This window comes from Phragmites australis, chromosome 3, assembly GCF_958298935.1.
Source record: "Phragmites australis chromosome 3, lpPhrAust1.1, whole genome shotgun sequence".
Classification (NCBI taxonomy): domain Eukaryota; kingdom Viridiplantae; phylum Streptophyta; class Magnoliopsida; order Poales; family Poaceae; genus Phragmites; species Phragmites australis.
The window spans coordinates 994,814-1,007,817 of NC_084923.1; the positions used below are offsets into that span (position 1 = coordinate 994,814).

Genomic DNA, 13,004 nt, shown 5'->3' on the forward strand with positions numbered 1-13,004 from the left:
TAAAATCTGCTGGTTGGATTGTAAGAATCTGAGAAGCTGGTTTTTCTCAGCTTTTGATAGATTGTGAAAGTCTATTTTACTAAAATGTCCATTAAATTTTTTTAGAATCTACAGTCTAAAAGCTTTTCACAATCCAGCTTTTATAAGCTGCTTTTCAGAATCTCTAGCTGAAACAAACAGGGCCTTTGTTTCAGATTATAAAAGCTGGATTGTGATCAAAATCCAAAAGCTGAAACAAACCAATCCAAAAGCTGAAACAAACGGCTGGTTGAAAAAGCTGGATTGTTACAATCCAACACATAGATTGTAACAATCCAGCAATCTGCTTTCCACCGGATTCTAACAATCCACAATCCAACTTTTTACAATTCAGATTTTACAATTCAACTCCTTACAATCAATAATCTATAAATTACTTTTCATAGTCTACAGCTGAAACAAACAGTTCCCAGCTCGGTGTCCTCGCTCGATCACGCAGTTTGGTGACACCATCACATTCAGACCAGCAGTCCAGCTCTCATCTCTCCCCTCATTCTTTAATCTTTATAGTCGTGTCTCGTTGGGATGCGGACCGAGGAAGAAGAAGAGGGGAACAAAGCCGTGGGGCCCGCCGCGACGAGAGGTTCCATCGACCTATTCCCTTCGTCTGGCCGCTCGCCTCGCCAACTTGCCATGCATCAGCTCGCTGTTGCGGCCACAGTACACGCAGCCCATCTCGTCTTCTTTATGCTCCTCCCCTCGTAGTGCTCTCGTCGTCGTCCTCGATATGGCGCCGGGCGCAGCTCACGAGGCTCACTCCCATCGCCCGCACGAGCGCGTTTCCTACGGAGGTGTCATTCGCGTGTGTCACCTCACGTCACGTCCTCGCCTTCGCTCGTACGTACCGATGCATGCCAGGCACTCGGACAATCTCTTTTACTACTAGTAGTACGCATTTGCTAATTAGCCTAGGCTGTCGTTGTTACTCGCCGCCTTTTTGACCATTCTTTTCCTTGTGAACTTTGGAGAGCCACGATTGGACACTGCTTCATCGTGATAGCATCAGCTAAGTATCGTAACGTAACGCGATGATCAGCCTCGTTCATAGCAAGATAGTTCGTTCAGCATGTATCGGTGTGTCTTAAAGTTGATACAGGGTAAAGAGAGCTTTTTCATAGTTTTGGTATCGAAGGAGATCGAGCTTTTTCTCGATGATGCAAAGTTAATGATCCGTATCAAAAGAATCTTTGGCGTACGTAAAGATGAGAGGACTAACGTGGAGAAAATTTGAGTAGCCGTCACGACGTCCTACTCCTCCTCCTAAAGAGGTCGCATTGCGCTCGAGTAGCTCAAACAAAGTGGCCTGTATTTGGTGATTTTACTTGATTTGCAAAAGTACATTCGCCATGCTCGATAACAAAGACGGTATAGGAAATTTTACTCGATTTACAAAAGTACATTCGTCATGCTCGACAACGAAGACGGTATAGGAATTGTTCTCATTAAAACCCTCAGGAAGATCACTGAATTGCCGCAAGTCCTTATCCTGCATCAATTTTAAGATTAGTGACGATAAGATCTTGATAAGGAAGATAACGAAAAAAAATTGTGACGACAAGGAATCGATAAACAACATGAATGTGGTCGGGCTCCTTCAAACCTATGATAACTGGTTGCGTGCAAAATGATAGATATGAAATGAAGTATACTCGATTCTTATCTATACATTTCTTTCTCGATTGTAACACTCCCTAAATAAACATAAAAATCATAATCATCACACTTCTCGTGGGTAATAAATATTTTTCACGCGGACGGTGCTTGTTCAACTCACCGCACAAGCGACGTTTCATACGTTATTGTTATCATATTCACTTCATGTATCTTCGTCTTATAGAATATCCTATGTAATCGCCACATAAGTAGATAACCATAACTACCATCGTATGGTGAATATTCATATGTTATTGCTAATGTATTCACTTTCTGTATCATCATCGTACGAGACACATCAGGCCCCGTCTCGTACTGGTAGAGGCTCTGATATTAAACGCTATCGAAACACGTCTCTTACCTTCTTACCTTTATCGTCGATGTAACATGAGAAAAATGATAGCTTAATAAATAGAAATTAATATAATTAAAAGACATATTAAATAGTTATAATACTCATACAATATAAAGATATATCATACAAGTCTCATACATAGGACATTGTGTAGCAAATTTAAAATTCTCAAAGGTTTTACAAAAAGAAACTACGTTTTATTACATAATTCTTAAATCCATCGACTTAAAACCACACACGATACGGATCCAGAACAAAGTCCTTTGAAAATTCATCTAAGATATGATGTTAGGGGGGAGCCTGTGTCGCCAATGCCATCGGGGGGATGAGAGGTTGCGACTCGCCTAACAACATTTTCCTCGTGTAGCCTGAATTGTGGAACTACTACACTTGCAATCCATTGGATTCCCTCACACCTCGACCACAGGGACAAGGTACCAATGTGCCCTGCACCACCAGAAAAATGGTGAGTCTGAGGTGCCATGTCATATGACATCATATGCCCATCTCCATACAACACCCTGCGGTTTACCAATCCGCAGCGTACTTGTGGTTCCATCGCATGTCGCGGTCAATTGTAGCGCCTTCGCATCTCCCAAAGCTCGGCAACGATGCAACAGTAGGATTGGTCCAAGAAGTGAACAAAATCTACCATGCAGTGCTCATTCAAAGGGGCTGCATCTAAGATATCTTCGAAATAGTTGACGTTGTTGCTCCGAATTAGAAAGTAGATGAATGATTATCCTTGAAGAATTGACGGTTCATCTCAAAGGGCGCCCATTGTGTGAAACTCAGTACTTTGGTGTTGAGTGAGTTGTTGAGATAGGAAGATGTACCGAATAATTATAATAGCAGAGATCATGTTAGAGCTATGGCAAATTAGGATTTTCGTCGAAAACATTTTAGGAGTTTAAGTGTTACCTATGTGGTAGGCATAATGTGAAGATGTCTGCCTTGGCTTGATTAAGGATTGAGTTGGTGTGATATACTGCCTAATCTTCATTGTACAACCACTTGACTCTGTATAAAGCATGACTTAGTCTGAATCCTACTAGCTAGTTTGCTAGATGTCCGGAGATAGGTGTGCAACAGGAGATCATAGAGTATGTGTACACTTGTCGACCTGGTTGGAGGCCTAGTATAGGTTAGGACCCCCTTGTTAGCTCCCATAGATGGCTAGTGAGATGATGTTGTAGTGGATAATGACTTTGTTGAGTCATATCGCTACGACGGTGGTAAGTTACTAAACTCAGCTTGTGGGTAAAAGTGTACCACTCTGCAAAGGTAAAAACTTTTTGAATAGTCATGTTCACGGTCATGAACGAACTATGATTTGGTCCCGACAACTAGCATATGTTGTATGCGTTTTCTTGGAGTGTAAGTGGACAAGGTGTGCTTGTTTTTGGAGAATAGGTCCGATAGTGTGCCGTGGGTTACTATAGACGGGGTGTCTAGCAACCACGGTCGAAACCCTCCTTCATTTAATAATAAAGATATATTTTTTCATAAAACCGTATTATAAAAATAAATCCTTGCATATGTAAACTTAATTTTTCGCAAATATTAAACGTATAGCCTAACCCTTGCTAATATTGTGAGCATATATTTATACTCCTTATATAGGATATGGGTTGAGACTTGATGAGTACTTTGTACTTATCATTGCTTATAGTTTTATAGGAAGATCTAGATTTTATAGAGGCTGACGAATAGTCTTGATCACGTCCGATTTGAGTTACATGTGGAGTGACGTGTTCATCGTACTAGCCCTTCTATGCACTCTGATGTCGGAGATTGTGTTTTTCGTAGGTTTTAGCTTAATCCTTTATGTATTGTTAGTTTTATGGAGTTATTTTATCATAACTTTTGTTGTATGACTATGATTCCATATGTTATAAAACTTATATTTTTAAATGACTCATTTAAGAATTAATATAATAAAATTTTAAGCACCCAAATAACTCAGACGGTTCAAGTATAAACATGCTTAAGTGATTGGTTCTTCAACTATGCACGTCACTCTCATCGATGACTCGGCGCGCATGACTCCTAGTCAGTCGCAGCACTTGTTTAAACGCCTAGGATTCCAGCATTTGCAGAAGAGAAAAAAATACTAATGTATCCGCGTCGCGGATCAGAATTCCGAGCTGCATAGTGCTCTTTGATTCTCGATGATTACTCTAATGCTTGTATGCTCCTGTCAAGGAATACTAGTCAATTCAACTTCACGTGTGCTACGTACCCTTTTGTCAAAGGTGGATCAAGAAGTCTCCCGGCTACCTTTAGATTAGGCAGCAAAATTATCAGTACGGGCATGTTAGGATTTAGGCTAGCTAGGCGTTAACGACGTTGCCTATAAATGCATGACCAACTAGCTCTTTCTTCCTCGAGACAAGGAAGTAACAAGGCGCGTGCGTGCTTGCATTGCATGCATATGCATGGTTCCTGACGTACGTGATTACACATGCGCGCGCGCGGGCAGGGGCACATGCTTATCGCCGCACTTGTCAAAAGCTGTGGTCTCCATGCATGAACTTGTCGTCTTCCATTGGTGCCACGCGCACAGTCACTAAACAAGTGCACGGTGTGTGTTTGTGATTACTAGAGACAACGAAGAGGCAATCAGCCGGCCCGTTGCTCCATCGATCGGCACTTTAGAACAGCAATTGCTAGCTACTCCAGTCTCTTTCCATCTGGTCAAAGAAGAAGCAGGCCTAGAACCGCATGCCTCGTTGTGACACCAATGGAAGACGACAAGTGCTCAACAGTCAACTGCTGTTTCGCTAGGATGGTCTCATTACGTGCTCAACAGTCAATTGCTGTTTTGCTGGAGAAGCCAATTGCAAATCGCGACAACACATGCGATGCCATCTGCTAGGTAGGCCGGCCATGCATGGCACCTAGATACCTTCTCCGGTGCCACTGTTCAAATGCTGTTCTGCTGCTTGTGTCCCCTACCTAGCTAAACCCTCGAGACGCACAATTATTGTTCAGATCCCTGTGTTCCTCCATGGGCCAAACCCTCGCAGATCGAAATTCACCACGGTCGATTCTTGAGAGTAGGGGCCGGCCCGGGCAGCATGCCTTCGGCTTCTGTAAAAGATCACTTTGTATTGCTTACAGTTCTGGATAGCCGAGCCGAAGAAAACATGGCAAGCAAAACAGTACTACTATGTACTCCGTATTTGGCTACACAGATTCACATGAGTGTACAAACCAAATGTTTCTTTGGTTCTGAAACTAAAGATAGGTGTGCAAACAAAAGAAGAAGAAAGAATCAGGGAAGCTGTCTGTCTACTTACGTTTGCTCAAAGTTTTCCTCTTCTATTTTTGTTTTGTCAGGTTTTTCCGATCGTTTTCTAACCATATCTTGTCAGTTTGTCAAGAAGATCCCAAATTCGCAACCGTAGCAACGTAGCATGCATTATCTAATCTCTGATGCTGTATTTTTTTTTGATTCCTCATCTGCTCCATGTCCCCGGTGTGTACTAGGGAAAAAAAAACTCGAACTCATCGCCTCGGTAGATTAGTTGTTTCCACCAACCCAAATTTCGACCAATTCAAACTCGAATACATAATTTGTCTTTTCTTGGATAGTGCTGTACTAGTGCCTAGTGGTTGACATGCAAGTATTTCATTAGTTCAACATCCACATGTTGGTTCTGCATGCTGCTTCATCAATAAGTCGATGCGACAAAATCCTAACCTGCGATTTATTTCTGTACTCTGATCAACTTCACATGTGTTAGTTGTGTCACTTCACTTGGGGGAGGTTCAGACTCATGATTAGAGGATCTCACCCTCGTTTAAAATCCTTTGAATTTTATTCACCACCAAATCCCTTGTCATGCTGTTGCTAATTTGCAACCGTATCATGCGGATCGGCTAGTTGTTTATGCCGGGCCTTGACTGATTGCTCCGTGGTTTGTTACATCTAACTTGAAAAGATATAGTATAAACCTTCAGATTGGTACGACTAGCTCTGGGAATAATTGTCTCTTGTAAGCCTATTATGATGTTACCTAGCTAATCAGGTTTTCGTTGCCATTGCATCATGAGAAGCCAAAAAGGGGCCTGGATATATATTTTGCAAAGCTAATATAATTAGTTTGATTAGCACTATCCGTATATCTTAAATCCTAATAGGTCGATGAAACAGTTTCTTTGGTGCTATATATTATGTTGTCCGGTTGCATCCTGTTCGACTAAAATAAGTTTCAGTCAGAGACAGTGGTCCGCTAATAATTATCAAAAGGCTATTATTGGCCTTGCATAGACAGAGTTGCAAGATTCGCGTATCAATCAACCCGCCATAAAAAAAACGTCATTTGGTCAACATATACGTAAACCTCTGGGTTTCTTGTTCTGTCTTGGCACTTTGGCAGATGATGAATGCTCTAGCAGTCTGGGTAGGGTGGAAAAAGAAAAAGCAATCCAGTGTGTAAAAACTGAGGAATGGTCAATCTTGTTTTAAGTGCCTTCTGATTCCCATGGAGCATCTACCCATTTCTTAAATTTATCCAGGGATACCTGTTTGAATAGTACTCCAATTGAGATCAAGGTAGGAGAGAATGAAGTGCTGAGTTCTGCTTGGTTGTCTGTGGTTTAGGTTGGGAAGATGAGAGATCATTTTTTATCGATCTTTACCACATGACATGTAATTAACTCCTGTATGAGAGAAACCTAATATTTATCACAAGTCCAAAGTTGTGTCCGGCTGGGAGCTTACAGGTCCGGTACCAACTCCTTGATTTGTGATTGATATCACTAGCAGTATGCGAGTTTGTAAGTTTGGCCGCTTTGACTATTACTGGTTCATTGCCCAACGCCGACATGTACAATTTTTTGAAGTCATTGAAAATCTTTCAGTAGTCTGTACAGGGGACAAGGATGGAAGACACATGAGGTCAACAATGCAGTAGTACCACGGGCATGATAGCATGTTGTAGTACTCCACTATGGTACCCCGTAGATCACAAGCTTCTGCACAAGAACTTCTCCACTGTGTATGGAAGCAAGGACTTTCTGATGAGACAGGAGGTTCTCACTTCTGTTGATCAGAACCTATACTGTATAAAAGTGCAACTGTATAGGAACGCACAGGACTTTCTTAGTACAGCAGATGTATAAAGCATTCAATGTTTGCGTGGACTGTGGAGGCCCCAGAGCTCTGAGTACAGTAGTCGGTCAGTATAATGTAAATGAGTTGGACAAGTCGAAGATCTTTCAGCTTGTCTTGTTACGACAAGCTCCAGAGTTTCAGCAGTGAGACAGAGACAGACAGACAGAAAGAAAGAACAGGGATGGAACGGGGAGAGAGAGAGAGGGGACAGGAGGAGATGGCGAAGTGAAGTGCCGGGTGCGAGACGCTATCCTAGTTGCCTGCTGCAGTCGCCGGCCGGCCGGTACCTGCCGGAGGGCGGTCGCAGGAGTGGGGGGTCGCGAGAAGCCGAAAACGGCATGGCCCAGTGAGGATCACCATTGCAGTGTGATTCGTTTCGAGGAGGGCGAAGGCCCAGGACTCGGGTAATTTGTGGAGGCCCGAAGGCAATCCAGATGGGCTGGGCCTGAGCCCATTTAACTTTCTGCCGCTTTCCATCTTCATTTGGATGGGACCCAGATGTCAGTATTGGGCCGAATATTCCCTTCCGATTTAACCCTCCCTCTCTTCTCCCCTCAGCCCCTCTCCTTCCACCTCGCGATCTCACCGTCGCCGCCATGGCTTTCTCCGCGCGGAGGAGCCTCGCCTCCAGCCTCTCCCACCGCCTCTCCCGCCGCCTGCACCCCTCCCTCTCCCACCTCCTCCCGCCTCACCACGACAACTCCGAAAACCCATCCTCCGCCGTCCCGCCCCAAACCCAACCCACGTCGTTTCCGTCCGCCATTCCCCGGCCGTGGAGATCCCAAGCTTTAGGCCTCCCTCTCCCCTTCGGCCTCTACCTCGCGGCCCATCGCAGCTTCTCCACCTCCACCTCCTCCCCCGCCTCCACCCCCGACATCGATGCCGCGGCGGAAGCCCTCTCCGACGCCGCCGCCTCGGTCTCTGTGCCGGAGCTGCTCTCGGAGGAAGTGGCTACTGCCGCCACCTCTTCGGTCCCTGGGCTTCGGCGCCGTACTCGGGGGAGGTGGCCGCCGCCGCGGCCGAATCGTTTCCGCCGGTCGCTGCCCTGCAGCACCTCATGGACGCTGTGTAATCCTTCACTGGGCTCAACTGGTATGCCTCGTTGGGGCTGCGCTGGGTTTAAGTTTGGGTTTTTATCTTGTGACGTACTGTAATAAAGTTATATTTTCCTGCACCGTGATGTGTAGGTGGGCTTGTATAGCGCTGACGACGGTGATGATCCGGTTAGTGACTGTCCCTCTGCTTGTGAACCAGATGAAGGCCACGGTGAAGTTAAATGTAATCCACGCATTTTATAATTTCTGTTCCTAGTTAATGCTCTGTTTTATACATGTTTATTAGTAGTCAAGGTATTTATATTGGAGCGCACAAACTTCTAAAACTTATCAACTTCGAACATTGAGCGTGGTGAAGCGGAGTATACCATTTCTGTGCAATTTCAAGTGGTATTAGCTCTGGAAACTTACAACACATTTCTGGCTTTACGGATGCATGGTGTTATGATGTAGTTTGGATGCAGTTATCACGTAAGTGGGTATGAAGCTCATATGTTTTGGATGTTTGGAATTTTCATTATGCTCATAGAGGAAATGTAATCCCGAAAAGGGATGGGTGAATTTGGGGCTTAAATTTTTTACTATGTGTTGCCTTGGTTGTCTCCTAAATTGCCTTTGTGTATTCATAGGCAATGCAGTGGCTCAAATTATTCTTGCATCCTGCAGTCTCCGGCCTATAATAGCCAAAATTGAATAATTATCTAGGGACAAAAAGAATCTGATTACAGCATTTGGTTCAGATAAGAAATACATTTGGAATCACATGAGTTCTATAGCAACACGGATTGGATTTATATGTGTTGTAACCCTTTTCTTTCAAGGAGTAGAGAGTCAACCCAAACGCCTGATGTACTTTTATCAAAGAGGATTCAATATTCTTGCCCCTTTTTTAACATGTCAAAGCACTTTTGTCCTGAATCCTGATTGTCATTACCAAGTTGTGGCTGTAGACTTATAGTTGAAGGCACAACAGTTAGCGACATACAATGCAATGAATTTTTGAAGAGACCAAAAGTAAGTTGTAGGAAGTCATTCAGCGTCCCTCGAAATTCTGCAAATCCATGCTGCGACGATACTGTTGATTAACAAAACATAATCTCCTTGAGTTCTTAAATAACGAAAGAGGTGTTAAATAAGCCATGTATATCTTCCTTTTTCAATGTTCTTCTAAAATGCTACATTATGCATCTAGTTGGAAATATTGACAACTATTACATCACGCAGGCAATGAGACTAGAAATTGAAGCCATCAATGAAGAGACGCGAAATGTAAGTTTTTATAATTCGTTCAGTTCACCTTGCACTTGATGTTAATTACTTGTTACACTAGTAATTATATACAACTTGTAATGTCTTGCATTCCTTAGGTATGCAATTTTCAATGGTAACTCTTTTGGATTATATTTGAAAATTGTTAGAGTTTCTTGTTTCATCTCTGCATAGTTACAAATGTTTTGTGTCAGTGCAATTTTACAAACTTAACATTTTACTACTCCAGCAGTCCGTCAAACTTAAAATTGCTCCTTAAAGTAACTATGCCTGCATAGCTCCGTTGAATTTTTTTGGATGTTGTTTTCGCTCTTGCTATTGTCTCTCCTTTCTTCCCAAATCACTGCACGTCCGAACAAACTTGACTGTCCTTTTCAGTTAGGATTTTCATGTAGTCGTTCCTTTATTTGGTCATAAAATGTATTTGAGATATTACTATGTTTTAATTCTTTACTGTCTTCCTCCAGAAATGGTGTTACTCCTTTTACACCATTGAAGGGTCTATTCATACAAGGGCCTATATTTACGAGCTTTTTCTTTGCTGTAAGTTTACACCACTTCCATGCTGCGTCTAAAGTTCTCATCAGGATTATCGTTGTCACCGTTTTATATATTCTCATCTAGCACTTTGTATTGCATTCTCTATTCCAATTGTAGATATCAAACATGGTTGAGAAAGTCCCTTCTATGAAAGGAGGTGGAGCATATTGGTTTACTGATTTGACAACTCCTGACGATCTTTTTATCCTCCCTGTGTTAACATCACTGACTTTTTCTGGCTACGGTGGAGGTATGCATTTTGGCTGCTACAACTCAGATGTCTTAACTGTTATTTGTTGTTAAGAAATTAGTGTTTTCAGCTCAATATGCAAGATGGCATGGAGGGAAATCCTATGGCAAAAACTGAAGAACTTCAGAGTATTTGGTGTTCTGTTTGTTCCATTTACAATGTCCTTTCTGAAGGTACGAAAATGTGAAGTACTCAGGTTCTTAAGTATCCAGAATTCATATACTTGCAACATTTTATAGGAAATTATCTATAAGGACATTTGAAGTAAATGGACCTACAGCTCTTAATTCGCTGAAAAATATTGGAATGCTGGCAAGTTTTCCAGCTAGTTGACCCCACCTAATGACTAAGTATGGTATTGTCAAAATAAATAAACAAATAAATGGTTTGTGGGGTTATTTTAATATTCACCATAAGAATGCTCAGTGCCATGACCAGTTTTTGGTCAGCCCCAGACTAGCTGTTGAAACTTGCCAAATTGGTCCCCGAACTGGTAAAGTCTACTCTGTATTTCTATACAACCATGACCAAAATTAGGGCTGGCTGCATTTCAGAACTACCAAGACTGAAATTAGGGATGCCTATTTTTGTTATTTAGCATAGCACCTTATAATCGGAGGATGACTTTGTTGTATTGCTTGAATGTAAAGACTGGGGCAAGGGACACTTTGTAGTTTGTAGTGCCAAAATTTATTCCAGGTGTTCTCAATTCACCTAAAAATACATACATGTGCTGAGGCCCTTTTTAATCCAAATTTTGGCACGCATTCTCCTATCTAATATGTTCAATTAGTGATTACCTTTGGAATTTAACACCACACATCACACATTGGCTCTTTGATTTCTTTTGCAGGCAATTTTCTTTTACTGGGTCTCATCAAACTTGTTCTCATCTGTATATGGTGTCAGTATCTCACTTGCCAGCTTTGGTGACATCTAGCATGGGTTCACGCCCTCTTTTCTATCCCCCGGTGTAGTCCTTAACTTATAAACCTTGATTTCATTTTTCTCAGTTCTCTGGAAGCCGACTGTAAGTAACTGTTTAGATCTTCCTCCCTTGGGATCTCAGCCCACACTTGCGCGAATGCAGGCTTTTAACCTTTTGAGTGGACCTAAGTCAATACCTGGAGTTGATTCTCCTATTCAAGTCAAGGAATCCGAGGGAGCTAGCTCAGAGCTAAGTCTCCGTATCAGAGATCTTGAGAACAGGGCTAAATCTAGAGGTGAATCTCAAGAGTAATTCGTAAATTTGCTCACATGGAAGTAAAAGAAGCACACCTCATTTTGGGACTTAGTAACTTTATGTTGGGAGCAAAAGATACCCAATATGTGTTGGCATTGTACTGAGATTTGATTTGGAAGAGGTGGCTATTTTTCCAACATACGGGGCCACTATCGTTTGTGAATAAACTGGAGTAATTTTGACATGTAAAATTGTTTCGCAATACGATACAACTTTACTAGTTTAACAATAGCCATGGTGTTTCCTTGGACCAATCATAGATACTGCTGAGCAGCAGTCACTGATAGTTTTTCTTGTATTTGCTTGATGCTCGAAACTCAAATGATTTATCGAGCTTGTATCTGTAAATTTGCAACGACGTGTATTTTTTGGAGAGAGAACTGACATTCTGATGCGACTTTAAATTCTACACCTTTAAAATGATTACTACCGCATTACAATATACTGGAGCTCCCGTAGTGATCTAGTAAGATCCCTGCTAATGTTCTGGCACTGTGTGCTTCTAGATAAGGTGTCATTTCTGCAATGTTTTTGATATATTTGTTTTCGCTCCATGTTGCGCATGCTGTGCTGCTAGCCTTTTGCGGTGCATGAACAAGGCATTTGCGTGATATCAGGATTGAGTCCTATATTAGAATACATAAATCTTTATGTTATTATTTGAGTCTTAAAAAGAGCTATTATGTTCGCTCTAAGGTCACAAATTATCGTATTAACCTAAAAAGAAAAAGATCTAAATCACTTATTATTATAAACATCTAATGTTTTAAATTAAATCAAAGAGTCCATATCAAATATGATTAATAAATTGCTAAACTCGAAATTTAAAATTATAAAAGATAATAATTTGATTTTCATACGATTTGGGAAACAAAATATCTAAATAAAGAGTTCAAATAAACTAATGAATTGGGGTTAGAATAGAAAAAGAGAGAGATGTATATCAAAAATGGTCTTAAAAAATTAAATTACTATAAAAAATCAAAAACATAAATAAAGAATCTATGTAAAATACAATTAATCAATAGCTAAAATTCATAATAAAAAATAAAAAAACAAAAAAATTAACTAAGATAATAGATTAATAAGTATTTAGCTTAAAGTCGTCATATCAAGTAAGTAACAGATAAGATAAACTTATTCTGATTTTGGTTGGCTGTCTATACCTGATGTATTATTTTGTTCGTTGATCAAAATGTATACGAATCGAACAAATACATATACATGATTTGAGTCCAAGTTTGAAACATAAATAATTTTCTCTTCCACTAACATAATTTTCATCTCTTCTTCTAATTCTATGCGTTTTATAGCTAAAGGACATTAACCTCATAAAAAAGCTAAAGAGACTAAGAGAATTGAGCCAACATGCATCCAAAAAAAATATAGTTGATATTCTCAGACCTATCACGTAGACAGTCATTCCTGCTCCCTTTCCAATCCCTCTTATTTAGGGATGTGACTATTGAAATTTTGTT

The 13,004-nt window shown here is 41.2% G+C and overlaps 1 pseudogene; it reads left to right on the plus strand.

Moving 5' to 3' along the window:
* The first annotated feature begins 7,694 nt into the window (after positions 1 to 7,694).
* Positions 7,695 to 11,910, plus strand: LOC133911404 (mitochondrial inner membrane protein OXA1-like; annotated as a pseudogene).
* The last annotated feature ends 1,094 nt before the right edge of the window (positions 11,911 to 13,004 follow it).